General features: G+C 38.0%; 1 protein-coding gene across 3 annotated transcripts in view; it reads left to right on the top strand.

The window, feature by feature from the left end:
- ARSB (arylsulfatase B) overlaps positions 1-14,173 on the top strand; it is a 205,026-nt gene that overhangs the window by 128,134 nt on the left and 62,719 nt on the right. The window lies entirely within an intron of this gene.

A 14,173-nucleotide genomic window follows, 5' to 3' on the forward strand; every position in this document is an offset into this window, starting at 1 on the left:
CAAAGATGGGGAGAAAACAGAGCAGAAAAACTGGAAACTCTAAAAAGCAGAGCGCCTCTCTTCCTCCAAAGGAGCGCAGTTCCTCACCAGCAACAGAACAAAGCTGGACGGAGAATGACTTTGACGAGTTGAGAGAAGAAGGCTTCAGACGATCAAACTACTCTGAGCTACGGGAGGAAATTCAAACCAATGGCAAAGAAGTTAAAAACTTTGAAAAAAAATTAGACAAATGTATAGCTAAAATGACCAATGTAGAGAAGTGCTTAAAGGAGCTGATGGAGCTGAAAGCCAAGTTTCGAGAACTACGTGAAGAATACAGAAGCCTCAGTAGCTGATGCGATCAACTGGAAGAAAGGGTATCAGTGATGGAAGATAAAATGAATGAAATGAAGTGAGAAGGGAAGTTTAGAGAAAAAAGAATAAAAAGAAACGAACAAAGCCTCCCAGAAATATGGGACTATGTGAAAAGACCAAACCTACGTCTGTTTGGCATACCTGAAAGTGACGGGGAGAATGGAACCAAGTTGGAAAACACTCTGCAAGATATTATCCAGGAGAACTTCCCGAATCTAGCAAGGCAGGCCAACATTCAGATACAGGAAATACAGAGAACGCCACAAAGATACTCCTCGAGAAGAGCAACCCCAAGACACATAATTGTCAGATTCACCAAAGTTGAAATGGAGAAAAAAATGTTAAGGATGGCCAGAGAGAAAGGTCGGGTTACCCACAAAGGGAAGCCCATCAGACTAACAGCTAATCTCTCGGCAGAAACTCTACAAGCCAGAAGAGAGGGGGGGCCAATATTCAACATTCTTAAAGAAAAGAATTTTCAACCCAGAATTTCATATCCAGCCAAACTAAGCTTCATAAGTGAAGGAGAAATAAAATCCTTTACAGACAAGCAAATGCTGAGCGATTTTGTCACCACCAGGCCTGCCCTAAAAGAGCTCCTGAAGGAAGCACTAAACATGGAAAGGAACAACCGGTACCAGCCCCTGCAAAAACATGCCAAATTGTAAAGACCATCGAGGCTAGGAAGAAACTGCATCAACTAACGAGCAAAATAACCAGCTAACATCATAGTGACAGGATCACATTCACACATAACAATATTAACCTTAAATGTAAATGGGCTAAATGCTCCAATTAAAAGACACAGACCGGCAAATTGGATAAGGAGTCAAGACCCATCAGTGTGCTGTATTCAGGAAACCCATCTCACGTGCAGAGACACACGTAGATTCAAAATAAAGGGATGGAGGAAGATCTACCAAGCAAGCAGAAAACAAAAAAAGGCAGGGATTTCAATCCTAGTCTCTGATAAAATAGACTTTAAACCAACAAAGATCAAAAGAGACAAAGAAGGCCATTACATAATGGTAAAGGGATCAATTCAGCAGAAGAGCTAACTATCCTAAATATATGCACCCAATACAGGAGCACCCAGATTCATAAAGCAAGTCCTGAGTGACCTACAAAGAGACTTAGACTCCCACACAATAATAATGGGAGATTTTAACACCCCACTGTCAACATTAGACAGATCAATGAGACAGAAAGTTAACAAGGATACCCAGGAATTGAACTCAGCTCTGCACCAAGCGGACCTAATAGACATCTACAGAACTCTCCACCCCAAATCAACAGAATATACGTTTTTTTCAGCATCACACCACACCTATTCCAAAATTGACCACATAGTTGGAAGTAAAGCTCTCCTCAGCAAATGTAAAAGAACAGAAATTATAACAAACTGTCTCTCAGACCACAGTGCAATCAAACTAGAACTCAGGATTAAAAAACTCACTCAAAACCGCTCAACTACATGGAAACTGAACAACCTGCTCCTGAATGACTACTGGGTACATAACGAAATGAAGGCAGAAATAAAGATGTTCTTTGAAACAAATGAGAACAAAGACACAACATACCAGAATCTCTGGGACACATTCAAAGCAGTGTGTAGAGGGAAATTTATAGCACTAAATGCCCACAAGAGAAACCAGGAAAGATCGAAAATTGACACCCTAACATCACAATTAAAAGAACTAGAAAAGCAAGAGCAAACACATTCAAAAGCTAGCAGAAGGCAAGAAATAACTAAAATCAGAGCAGAACTGAAGGAAATAGAGACACAAAAAACCCTTCAAAAAATAAATGAATCCAGGAGCTGGTTTTTTGAAAAGATCAACAAAATTGATAGACCGCTAGCAAGACTAATAAAGAAGAAAAGAGAGAAGAATCAAATAGACGCAATAAAAAATGACAAAGGGGATATCACCACCGATCCCACAGAAATACAGTCTAACATCAGAGAATACTACAAACACCTCTACGCAAATAAACTAGAAAATCTAGAAGAAATGGATAAATTCCTCGACAAATACACCCTCCCAAGACTAAACCAGGAAGAAGTTGAATCTCTGAATAGACCAATAACAGGCTCTGAAATTGTGGCAATAGCCAATAGCTTACCAACCAAAAAGAGTCCAGGACCTGATGGATTCACAGCCGAATTCTACCAGAAGTACAAGGAGGAACTGGTACCATTCCTTCTGAAACTATTCCAATCAATAGAAAAAGAGGGAATCCTCCCTAACATATTTTATGAGGCCAGCATCATCCTGATACCAAAGCCTGGCAGAGACACAACCAAAAAAGAGAATTTCAGACCAATATCCTTAATGAACATTGATGCAAAAATCCTCAATAAAATACTGGCAAACTGAATCCAGCAGCACATCAAAAAGCTTATCCACCATGATCAAGTGGGCTTCATCCCTGGGATGTAAGGCTGGTTCAACATACGCAAATCAATAAATGTAATCCAGCATATAAACAGGACCAAAGACAAAAACCACATGATTATCTCAATAGATGCAGAAAAGGCCTTTGACAAAATTCAACAACCCTTCATGCTAAAAACTCTCAATAAATTAGGTATTGATGGGATGTATCTCAAAATAATAAGAGCTATCTATGACAAACCCACAGCCAATATCATACTGAATGGGCAAAAACTGGAAGCATTCCCTTTGAAAACTGGCACAAGACAGGGATGCCCTCTCTCACCACTCCTATTCAACATAATGTTGGAAGTTCTGGCCAGGGCAATCAGGCAGGAGAAGGAAATAAAGGGTATTCAATTAGGAAAAGAGGAAGTCAAATTGTCCCTGTTTGCAGATGACATGATTGTATATCTAGAAAACCCCATTGTCTCAGCCCAAAATCTCCTTAAGCTGATAAGCAACTTCAGCAAAGTCTCAGGATACAAAATCAATGTACAAAAATCACAAGCATTCTTATACACCAATAACAGACAAACAGAGAGCCAAATCATGAGTGAACTCCCATTCACAATTGCTTCAAAGAGACTAAAATACCTAGGAATCCAACTTACAAGGGACATGAAGGACCTCTTTAAGGAGAACTACAAACCACTGCTGAATGAAATAAAAGAGGATACAAACAAATGGAAGAACATTCCATGCTCATGGGTTGGAAGAATCAATATCGTGAAAATGGCCATATTGCCCAAGGTAATTTATAGATTCAATGCCATCCCCATCAAGCTACCAATGACTTTCTTCACAGAATTGGAAAAAACTACTTTAAAGTTCATATGGAACCAAAAAAGAGCCCGCATCGCCAAGTCAATCCTAAGCCAAAAGAGCAAAGCCTGAGGCATCTCGCTACCTGACTTCAAACTATACTACAAGTCTACAGTAACCAAAACAGCATGATACTGGTACCAAAACAGAGATATAGATCAATGGAACAGAACAGAGCCCTCAGAAATAATGCTACATATCTACAACCATCTGATCTTTGACCAACCTGACAAAAACAAGAAATGGGGAAAGGATTCCCTATTTAATAAATGGTGCTGGGAAAACTGGCTAGCCATATGTAGAAAGCTGAAACTGGATCCCTTCCTTACACCTTATACAAAAATTAATTCAAGATGGATTAAAGACTTACATGTTAGACCTAAAACCTTAAAAACCCTAGAAGAAAGCCTAGGCAATACCATTCAGGACCTAGGCATGGGCAAGGACTTCATGTCTAAAACACCAAAAGCAATGGCAACAAAAGCCAAAATTGACAAATGGGATCTAATTAAACTAAAGAGCTTCTGCACAGCAAAAGAAGCTACCATCAGAGTGAACAGGCAACCTACCAAATGGGAGAAATTTTTCACACCTACTCATCTGACAAAGGGCTAATATCCAGAATCTACAATGAACTCAAATTTACAAGAAAAAAACAAACAACCCCATCAAAAAGTGGGCAAAGGACATGAACAGACACTTCTCAAAAGAAGACATTTATGCAGCCAAAAATCACATGAAAAAATGCTCATCATCACTGGCCATCAGAGAAATGCAAATCAAAACCACAATGAGATACCATCTGACACCAGTTAGAATGGCCATCATTAAAAAGTCAGGAAACAACAGGTGCTGGAGAGGATGTGGAGAAATAGGAACACTTTTACACTGTTGGTGGGACTGTAAACTAGTTCAACCATTGTGGAAGTCAGTGTGGCGATTCCTCAGGGATCTAGAACTAGAAATACCATCTGACCCAGCCATCCCATTACTGGGTATATACCCAAAGGACTATAAATCATGCTGCTATAAAGACACATGCACACATATGTTTATTGCGGCACTATTCACAACAGCAAAGACTTGGAACCAACCCAAATGTCCAACAATGATAGACTGGATTAAGAAAATGTGGCACATATACACCATGGAATACTATGCAGCCATAAAAAATGATGAGTTCATGTCCTTTGTAGGGACATGGATGAAACTGGAAACCATCATTCTCAGTAAACTATCGCAAGGACAAAAAACCAAACACCGCATGTTCTCACTCATAGGTGGGAATTGAACAATGAGAACGCATGGACAGAGGAAGGGGAACATCACACTCCAGGGACTGTTGTGGGGTGGGGGGAGAGGGGAGGGACAGCATTAGGAGATATACCCAATGCTAAATGATGAGTTAATTGGTGCAGCACACCAACATGGCACATGGATACATATGTAACAAACCTGCACATTGTGCACATGTACCCTAAAACTTAAAGTATAATAATAATACTTTTAAAAAAAGAAAAAAAAGAAGTATTAAGAGGATAATGTATAGCAATAGATGCCTACATCCAAAAAGTAGAAGGATTTCCAATAAGCAACCTAGCAATGCATCTCAGGGAACTAGAAAAGCAAGAACAAGCCAAATCCAAAGTTAGTAGAAGGAAACAAATAATGATGAAAGCAGAAATAAACAAAATTCACACTAAAAAATAATACAAAAGATCGATGAAATGAAAAGTTGGTTTTTGGAATGATTAACAAAACTGACAAATAATTAGCTAAATGAATCAAGAATGTAAATGGTCCAAATAAAATCACAAACAAAAAAGGAGACATTGCAACTGATACCATAGAAATACAAGTGATCATGAGAGACTATTATAAACAACTGTATGCCAACAAATTAGAAAATCTAGTGGAAATGGATAAATTCATGTATACATACAACGTGTCAAGATTGAACCAAGAAGAAATAGAAAACCTGAATAGACCAATTATTAGTAATGAGATTGATTCTTGTAATAAAAAGTCTCCCATCAAAGAAAAGCCCAGGACCTGATGACTTCATTGCAGAATTCTACAAAACATTTAAAGAACTAATAAAAATTCTTCTCAAACTCTTCCAGAAAATTGAAGAGGAGGGAATTCTTCTAAACTTATTCTACAAGACCAGCGTTATGCTGATACCAAAACCAGACAGAGCTACAACAAGAAAAGAAAACTTTAGGCCAGTATCCCCAATGAACATAGATGCAAAAAGCCTCAACAAAATGCTAGCAAACTGAATCCAGCAACACATTAAAAAGATCATTCATAGCCAGGTGTGGTGGCTCATGCCTGTAATCCCAGTGCTTTGGGAGGCCAAGGAGTTCAGGACCTAGGAGTTCAAGACCAGCCTGGGCAACATAGGGAGATCCCATCTCTGCAAAAAAATTTAAAAATTAGCCAGGCATGGTGACATGCTCCTATAGCCCAGGTACTAGGGAGGCTGAGGTGGGAGGATCGCTTGAATCTGGGAGATTGAGACTGCAATGAGCCATGATCAAGCCACTGTACTCCAGTCTGGGCAACAAAATAAGACCCCATCTCAAAAAATAAAAATAAATTTAAAAGATCATTCACCATTATCAAGTGGGATTTATCCCAAAGTTGCAAGAATGGTTCAACATATAGAAATCCATAAACATGATACATTACATCAACAGAATGAAGTATAAAAACCACATGATCATCTCAATAGATACATAAAAAGGATTTGATACAATTTAACATCCCTTCATAATCAAAACACTCAACTAATTAGATATAGAAGGACCACAGCTCAACACAATAAAGGCCATATATCATAAGCCCATAGCAAACATCACACTGAATGGGAAAAAGTTGACAGCCTTTCCCCTAACATCTGAAACAAGACAACGATGCTCACTTTCACCACTTTTGTTCAACATGGTAATGGAAGTCCCAGCCAGAGCAATCAGGCAATAGAAAGAAATAAAGGGCCTCCAAAATGGAAAGGAGAAAGTCAAATTGTCCCTGTTTGCAGATCATATCATCGTATATACAGAAAACCCTAAAAGCTCTACCAAAAAACTCTTACAACTGACAAACAAATTCAGTAAAGTTGCAGGATACAGAATCAACATACAGAAATCAGTAGCATTTCTATATGCCAGCAACAAGCTAGCAGAAGAGAACACACAAAAAATGGAAAGATATCTCATATTCTTAGATTTGAAGAATAAATATTGTGAAAATGATCTTACTACCAAAAGCAATCTACAGAGTCAATGCAATCCCTATCTAAATACCAATAACATTCTCAACAGAAATTTAAAAATCCTAAAATTTATATGGACCCACAAAAGACCCTATAGCCAAAGCAATCCTGAGTGAAAAGAACAAAGTTGGAGGCATCACACTGCAAGGTTTCAAAAGATACTATAAAGCTATAGTAACCAATACAGCATGTTACTTGTGTAAAAACAGATTCATATACCAATGGAACAAAATAGAGAACCTAGAAATAAATTCATGTATTCGTAGCCTACTGATCCTTGACAAAGGCACCAAGAAAATTTTTTTGAGGAAGAGACAGTCTTTTCAATAAATGGTGCTGGGAAAATTGGATATCTATATGCATAAAAATGAAACCAAACCTGTATCTCTCACCATATATAAAAGTCAACTCAAAATGGGTTAATGACTTAAATATAAGACCTGAAGCTATGAAACTCCTGAAAGAAAACATAGGAGAAATGCTTCAGAACATTGGTCTGGGCAAAGATTTTATGGAGAAGACCTCAAAGGCACAGGCAACAGAAGCAAAAATAGACAAATGGGATTATATCAAACTAAAATCTCATGCACAGCAAACAATCAACAGAGCGAACAGACAGCCTGCATAATGGGAGAAAATATTTGCTAACTCTTCATTCAACAAAGGATTAATATCCAGAATATTTAAGGAACTGAAACAATTCAACAGAAAAACCCCCCAAATAATCCAATTTAAAAATGGGTAAATGAGCTGAATAGACACCTCTCAAAATAAGAAATACAAATGGCTAATAGATTTATTTTTAAAAATGCTCAACACTACTAATCATGAGAGAATGCAAATTTAAAACCACGATGAGATATCATCTCAGCCCAGTTAGAATGGCCATTATCAAAAAGTTAAAAAATAACAGATCCTGCTGAGGTTGTAGAGAAAGGGGAACTCTTATCCACCATTGGTGAGAATGCAAATTAGTCCAGCCATTGTGGAAAACAATATGAAGGCTCCTCAAAAAACTGAAAATAGAACTACCATATGATCCAGCAATCCCACTACTGGGTATATATGCAAAGGAAATGAAATCAGTATATCAAGGAGATATGTGCACTCCCATATTTATTGCAGTACTATTCACAATACCCAAGATATAGAATCAACTTAAGGGTCAATCAGTGGGTGAATGAAGAAAATATGGTATATATACACAATGGAATACTCTTTAGCCGTAAAACAAAATGCAATCCTGTCATTCACAGTAACATGGATGAAACTGAAGGTCACTATGTTAAGTGAAATAAGCCAGGCACAGAAAGATAAATACCACATGTTCTCATACATGGAAGCTAAAAAAACGTTGATCTCATGGAAGTAGAGAGTAGAGTAGTGTTTTTCCTGGGGGATGGGAAGGGTAGGGGAGAGGAGAATAGCCAAAGGTTAGTTAATGGATATAAAAGTACAGTTAAATAGGAGGAATAAGGTCTAGTGCTCTATAGCACTATAGGGTGACTATAATTAACAACAATTTATTGTATATTTTTGAATAGCTACAAGAGTGAATTTTGAATGTTCCCAACACAGAGAAATGATAAATATTTGAGGTGATGGTTATGCTAATTACACTGACTTATCATTACACATTGTACACATATATTGAAATATACTCTAGCCCATAAATATGTGTATTTATGTGTCAATTAAACATAATAAAAGTGAAAAAAAGAAGATAATGAAGTTGGATCTCTACCTCACAGCATACACAAAAATTAACTGAAAATGGATCATAGACCTAAATGTAAGAATTAAAACTATAAAACTCTTAGAAGAAAACTCAGGAGTAAAGCTTTGTGATCTTGGGTCAGACAGTAGTTTCTTAGATAAAAGCACACAAGAGAAAATACATAAGTTGAACTACATCAAAATGCAAACTTTTATTCTCAAGATGATATTCTCAAGGAAGTGAAAAGTCAACCCACAGAATAGGAGAAAATATTAGCAAATCATGTATCAGATAAGGGACTTGCAAATAGAATGTATAAAGAATTCATGCAACTCAATCATAAAAAGACAAGTAGCCCCATTAAAATATGAGCAAATGGTCTGAATAGACATTTCTGCAAAGAAGATATATAAATGGCCAATACATACATGAAAAGATGCTCGGCATCATTAATTATTAGGAAAATGCAAATCAAATCACAATGAGATATCACTTTACACCAACTAGAAGGGCTACATTCAAAAAGACACGTTTAATAAGTGTTGTCAAAGATGTGGAGAAATTGAAACACTTATTATTCCTGGTGAGAGTGTGAAATGTTGCAGCTGCTTTGGAAAATTGTTTGTCAAGTCCTCAAAATGTTGTAGAGTTACCATATGACCCAGCAATTCCACTCCTAGTTATAGACCCGAGAGATATGAAAACGAATGCCCACACAAAAACTTGTACACAAATGTTCATAATAGGATTATTCATAATAGCCAAATATTGAAAACAATCCAAATATTAACCAACTAAATGGATAAAGAAAATATGATATCTTCAATCAATGGGATATTATTCAGCCATATAAAGGAATGAAATATTTGATGCATGCTACCACATTGATGACCCTTGAAAACATTATGCTAAGTGAAAAAAGCCAGCCACAAAAGGCCAAGTATTGTATGGTTCCAGTTATAGGAAATGTCCAGAATAGGCAAATCTGTAGAGACAGATTAACGATTGGCTAGGGCTGGGGAGGGGAGTGAAGTAGAAAATGAAGAATGACTGCTAATGGGTACAGTATTTCTTTTGGGAGGATAAAAATGTTCTAAAATTAGACCGTTGGTGATTGTGCAACCATGTGAATATATCAAAAACATTTAACTGTGCAGTTTAAATGGGCGATTGTATGGTTTTAAAATTATACTTCAATAAAGCTAAGTTTGGGTAGTTTTATAAATCTTTATGCCCAGGCTGAAACTCAGACCAATGAACTCAATCTCCTGGGATTGAACCCATGCATCAGTATTTTTTAAGAGTTCTCCAGGTGATTGTATTGTGCAGCCAAGGTTGAGAATCATTATGTTTGAATCAGCCCTAACCCAAATAAGTTTTTAATTTAAGAGACTCCAAAAGGGTTGATTGAGATCCCATGTGGAAGGACTCTGGGAGGCTTCCTCAAACCATGATACTACAAGTGTGGTCCTGAGACCAGCAGCATCAATATCACCTGGGAAACTGTTAGAAATGCAGATTATTGGGCCCCATTCAGTTCAAGTACATCAGGATCCACAGTTTAACAAGCTCCCCAGATGATTCATATGTTCATTAATGTTTGGGAAGCATTGCTTAGGAGCAGCGGTTCCCACGCTTGGCTGCACATTGGAATCACCTGGAGAGTCCAAACGTACCGATGCTCGGGTTCCACCGCCAGTGATCTTACGGGTATGAGATGCAGCCTGTGCATCTGAGGTTTAAAAGCTTCCCAGGTAATTCTAATGTGCAGCAAAGTTTGAGAATGAGTACTGTAAAAAACAAGATACCTAATGGCAAATAAGATGGTTAATAAAATTTTCTTATTTTTTTTAACAGAAGGATAGAGGAACATGCATAAGAAAGTGGAGATTATTGATGTCAAAAATTTCCAGAGGAGTGAGGAAGGGATGGGAGTGAGACAACAGTGGAAAACATTTGCCCTGAAAAAAAAAAAAAAAAAAAAAAAAAGGGGAAAAAAAAAACAAAAACAAAAAACTCACCACACACCAGGCATTTTCCTTCTAAATGCAAGAGGGGGATCTTTCATATGATTATTGGAGACTACTCAAATTTAAGTGGCCAAGAATTTGTGGGTTCTTAAGAGGGTTTTTTAATTAACGCTGAAAACATGTGGGTATTTACTGAACTTCCCTTTCTTTGAATTTATAAAGAGAACGTTTATTAATATGGTGGTGAGCATTTCTTCCCAAGCTGTGTACCCATGTCCAGCTTCTTCGGTCTGGGTAAATTTTAACTCCTCAGTAGACAGTGGGCCCTGCGCAGGGTCTGGGGCATGCTCTTCCTATATATGGCATTCAGCCCTGAGGATTCTCCTCCCCAACAATCAGCCATGTCTCTCTAATGACCATTGTCTCTGCCATTTACTGGTCTTTTCAAAATTATGACTCTAAAATATCTCCTAGGCAACATTATCAGGCTTGCAGAGTTAGCTTTGAGATTTCTCATCACCCACCCCTTCCTCTCCTTCTGACAAGCTCCATTTCTGTCCCATGCCCCCAGATTGTCTTCTTCAGGCGACTTGAACCCACCTTCTTGGTTGCAGTATCAGTACGCTGTACCCTTGTCTGCACTGAAATTAACCATGCAGTTTCTGTGCCTTGTTGAGTTGATGTGTGTGTGTGTGTGGTGGTGGAGGGTATAATTACTTGAATCTGTGTTAATAAAGTGTTAACTATTAATGGAAATCCACAATCCTTCTCTACCTCCCCCTCAGGAAGTCCCTAATGGTGTTTGGTCATTGTTTCAATCACTTGTCACATATTGTGTTTTCTTGGCCCATATTTCTAACCACATCCTTATCAAAATATTCTTATGAGTGCATTTTAAAAGTAGAATCACAACATACTTAAGATAGTTGGAGGGGCTGGCTCCTATTTGCATCACGATGATTCTGCCTATGAAGATTTTTCCTAACAAACAGTCAACTAGGATTATATACAACCTTTGATTTCAAAAAATCATCTCATCATATTAAATTTACTTATTTTAAAATACCTGTGACTCTTCTGAATAATGAAAAAATGACATGAATGAAGAATATGTATATAAACTCTCTCTAAAGTTATTAGGAAAATATTTTTATTTAATTGTGCCTAATGTTTTGGGGCATTACAGTGAACTCTACTTTTAAAGCTGAGTAGTTATATATTAATATATTGGCCCTGAAATTTTTGAGTTTTCAACCTATAGTCCAGAAAAAGCCTTTATTTTTAATAATTGCCCTAAAAATTTAACACAAAAGTTTTACTTAGCTAAATCTAAATTTAATCAGTAGCTTTACCCCACTTCCAAACAATATAAATACTTTAAAATGCTTTCATTCTGATTTCCTTTCCTTGCTTGCTATTATTTTGAGGATTTTAACTCTGTTTGCTTGGTTTTATTTGTTTGTTTGTTTTAAGACAGAGTCTCACTTTGTCATCCAGGCTGGAGTGTAGTGGTGTGATCACAGCTCACTACAGCCTTGAACTCCTGAGCTCAGGGAATCCTCTTGCCTCAGCCTCCTGTGTTGCTGGGACTACAGGCATGCACCACCATGCTCAAGTTATTATTATTATTATTATTATTATTATTGGTTCAGACGGGGTCTCAGTATGTTGCCCAAGTTTGTCTCAAACTCCTGGCTGGCCTCAAGGGATCCTCCCATCTCAGCCTCCCAAAGTGCTGGGATTATAGGCATGAGCCATTGTACCCGGCATACTTGTTTGGTTTTAAGCCCACAAATTAGACATCATCATCATTCTATTTAGATTTTCTCATATTTACCATTTTCTTTACATATCATTCCTACTTCCATTCAGAGCTTCTGGGATCAAACCCTAGTTCTTGGCATTTTGGACTGGTTGATAGTCTCCAGGATATTCAGGCAGTTAAGTGTCTCCGAAAGAAAATGAGAAAAGAAAGGTCCTGGGAAATATGCCCCACCCCCACCCCTGCAGTGCTGCTGCTGCTGTCCCAGGACCGTGGGCACCCCTGAGTATTTCCCTTCCACTCTCTCTGATCACTGTGTTTTATGGAGTAGAGGAGGACAATGACATCTTATAGAATACTAAAGTTAAATGTGCTCAATTTAAGGAGCTGTCATTTATTCTGAGATTGTGTCTTTCCTACCTTTTGTGCTGTTAACTTTATTTTATAAAATAATGGTGATGGTAGTTGAAGTTTGTTATTTTGTTTTGTTTTAATCAATTAAGATTTGTTTTTATATTTCCTTACTTGGCAAATACAAAGTTGTGAATCACAACCCAGATTTTTTGAAATGGTATTGGGCATTGAAATCCCAAACCACTGCTATCAACAGCTAACTGTGGGTTTGGGGTGTGGACACTGGGACACCTGAAACCATGTCTTGGTTATGTCAGGAGCCTTACTGATTATTTAGATTATGTATGAATCCCGTGGTGTTAACAGCACTTTGCAACCTTTAGTACTTAGCTGAACTGTATTGGAGTATCAGGGAGTCCTCAGTACGCCCTCAATGATTTAAATTGGTTTTAGCTACTTCTGTAAGGCTGAGTCTACACTAGCAAAATGACCTGGGTGCCTAATGTGCTCCTTACGTACATCTGGTGATGTTTATGCTCCCAATTTCTTTTTTTTTTTTTTGAGACGGAGTCTCGCTCTGTCGCCCAGGCTGGAGTGCAGTGGCGCAATCTCGGCTCACTGCAAGCTCCGCCTCCCGGGTTCACGCCATTCTCCTGTCTCAGCCTCTCCGAGTAGCTGGGACTACAGGTGCCCGCCACCACGCCTGGCTAATTTTTTTGTATTTTTAGTAGAGACGGGGTTTCACCGTGGTCTTGATCTCCTGACCTCGTGATCTGCCCGCCTCGGCCTCCCAAAGTGCTGGGATTACAAGCGTGAGCCACCGCACCCGGCTTATGCTCCCGATTTCTTAAGAACCCTGCTATGCTCCCAATTTCTTAAGAACCCTGCTTTGAGAGTCACACAACCCAATATTCTACCAATAACTTACTATGTACCTTCATCATTTGTAAGAAGAGGGGGTTGACCAAAGCGATCTCCAAGTCACTTTTCAGCACAAATGTAGGTTGTGATTGTATTTGTGTGTACACATTTTTTAAAGCCTTAAAGAGATCTAGGCATTTCTCATGTATTTATATTAAATCTAAGATCCATGTTGCAAATTTGGACTTGGAGGACATTAATTTTTCTGATGTAGGTTACTCTTTAAGAGGCATGTTGCATCTGTAATATTGGTGCCACCATTTTGGCAGATGCAGTTTCTTCATTTACTTGTAAGTGTTCAGTATGAAGTCTATGTGAGGTGCCTTGAGTTCTCATTTCTCTGCTGTAAAACATGGTCATGTTTAAATAAGGCCACAATATTTATTTCAAAGGGTCCCAGAATCATTTTTTAAAAATATCATCATATGCTTGATACTGAAGTTCTTATGTAAAGGGTTCGGTCAATGTAGACAAATGATGACTACTTGAAGATGCACCAGCTGTGATTGTGGAGACCTCCAAATTCATGACAGAGTTGTTAACTGGCAGGTTTGTTAT

Source organism: Hylobates moloch, unplaced genomic scaffold, assembly GCF_009828535.3.
Source record: "Hylobates moloch isolate HMO894 unplaced genomic scaffold, HMol_V3 SCAFFOLD_6, whole genome shotgun sequence".
Lineage (NCBI taxonomy): Eukaryota > Metazoa > Chordata > Mammalia > Primates > Hylobatidae > Hylobates > Hylobates moloch.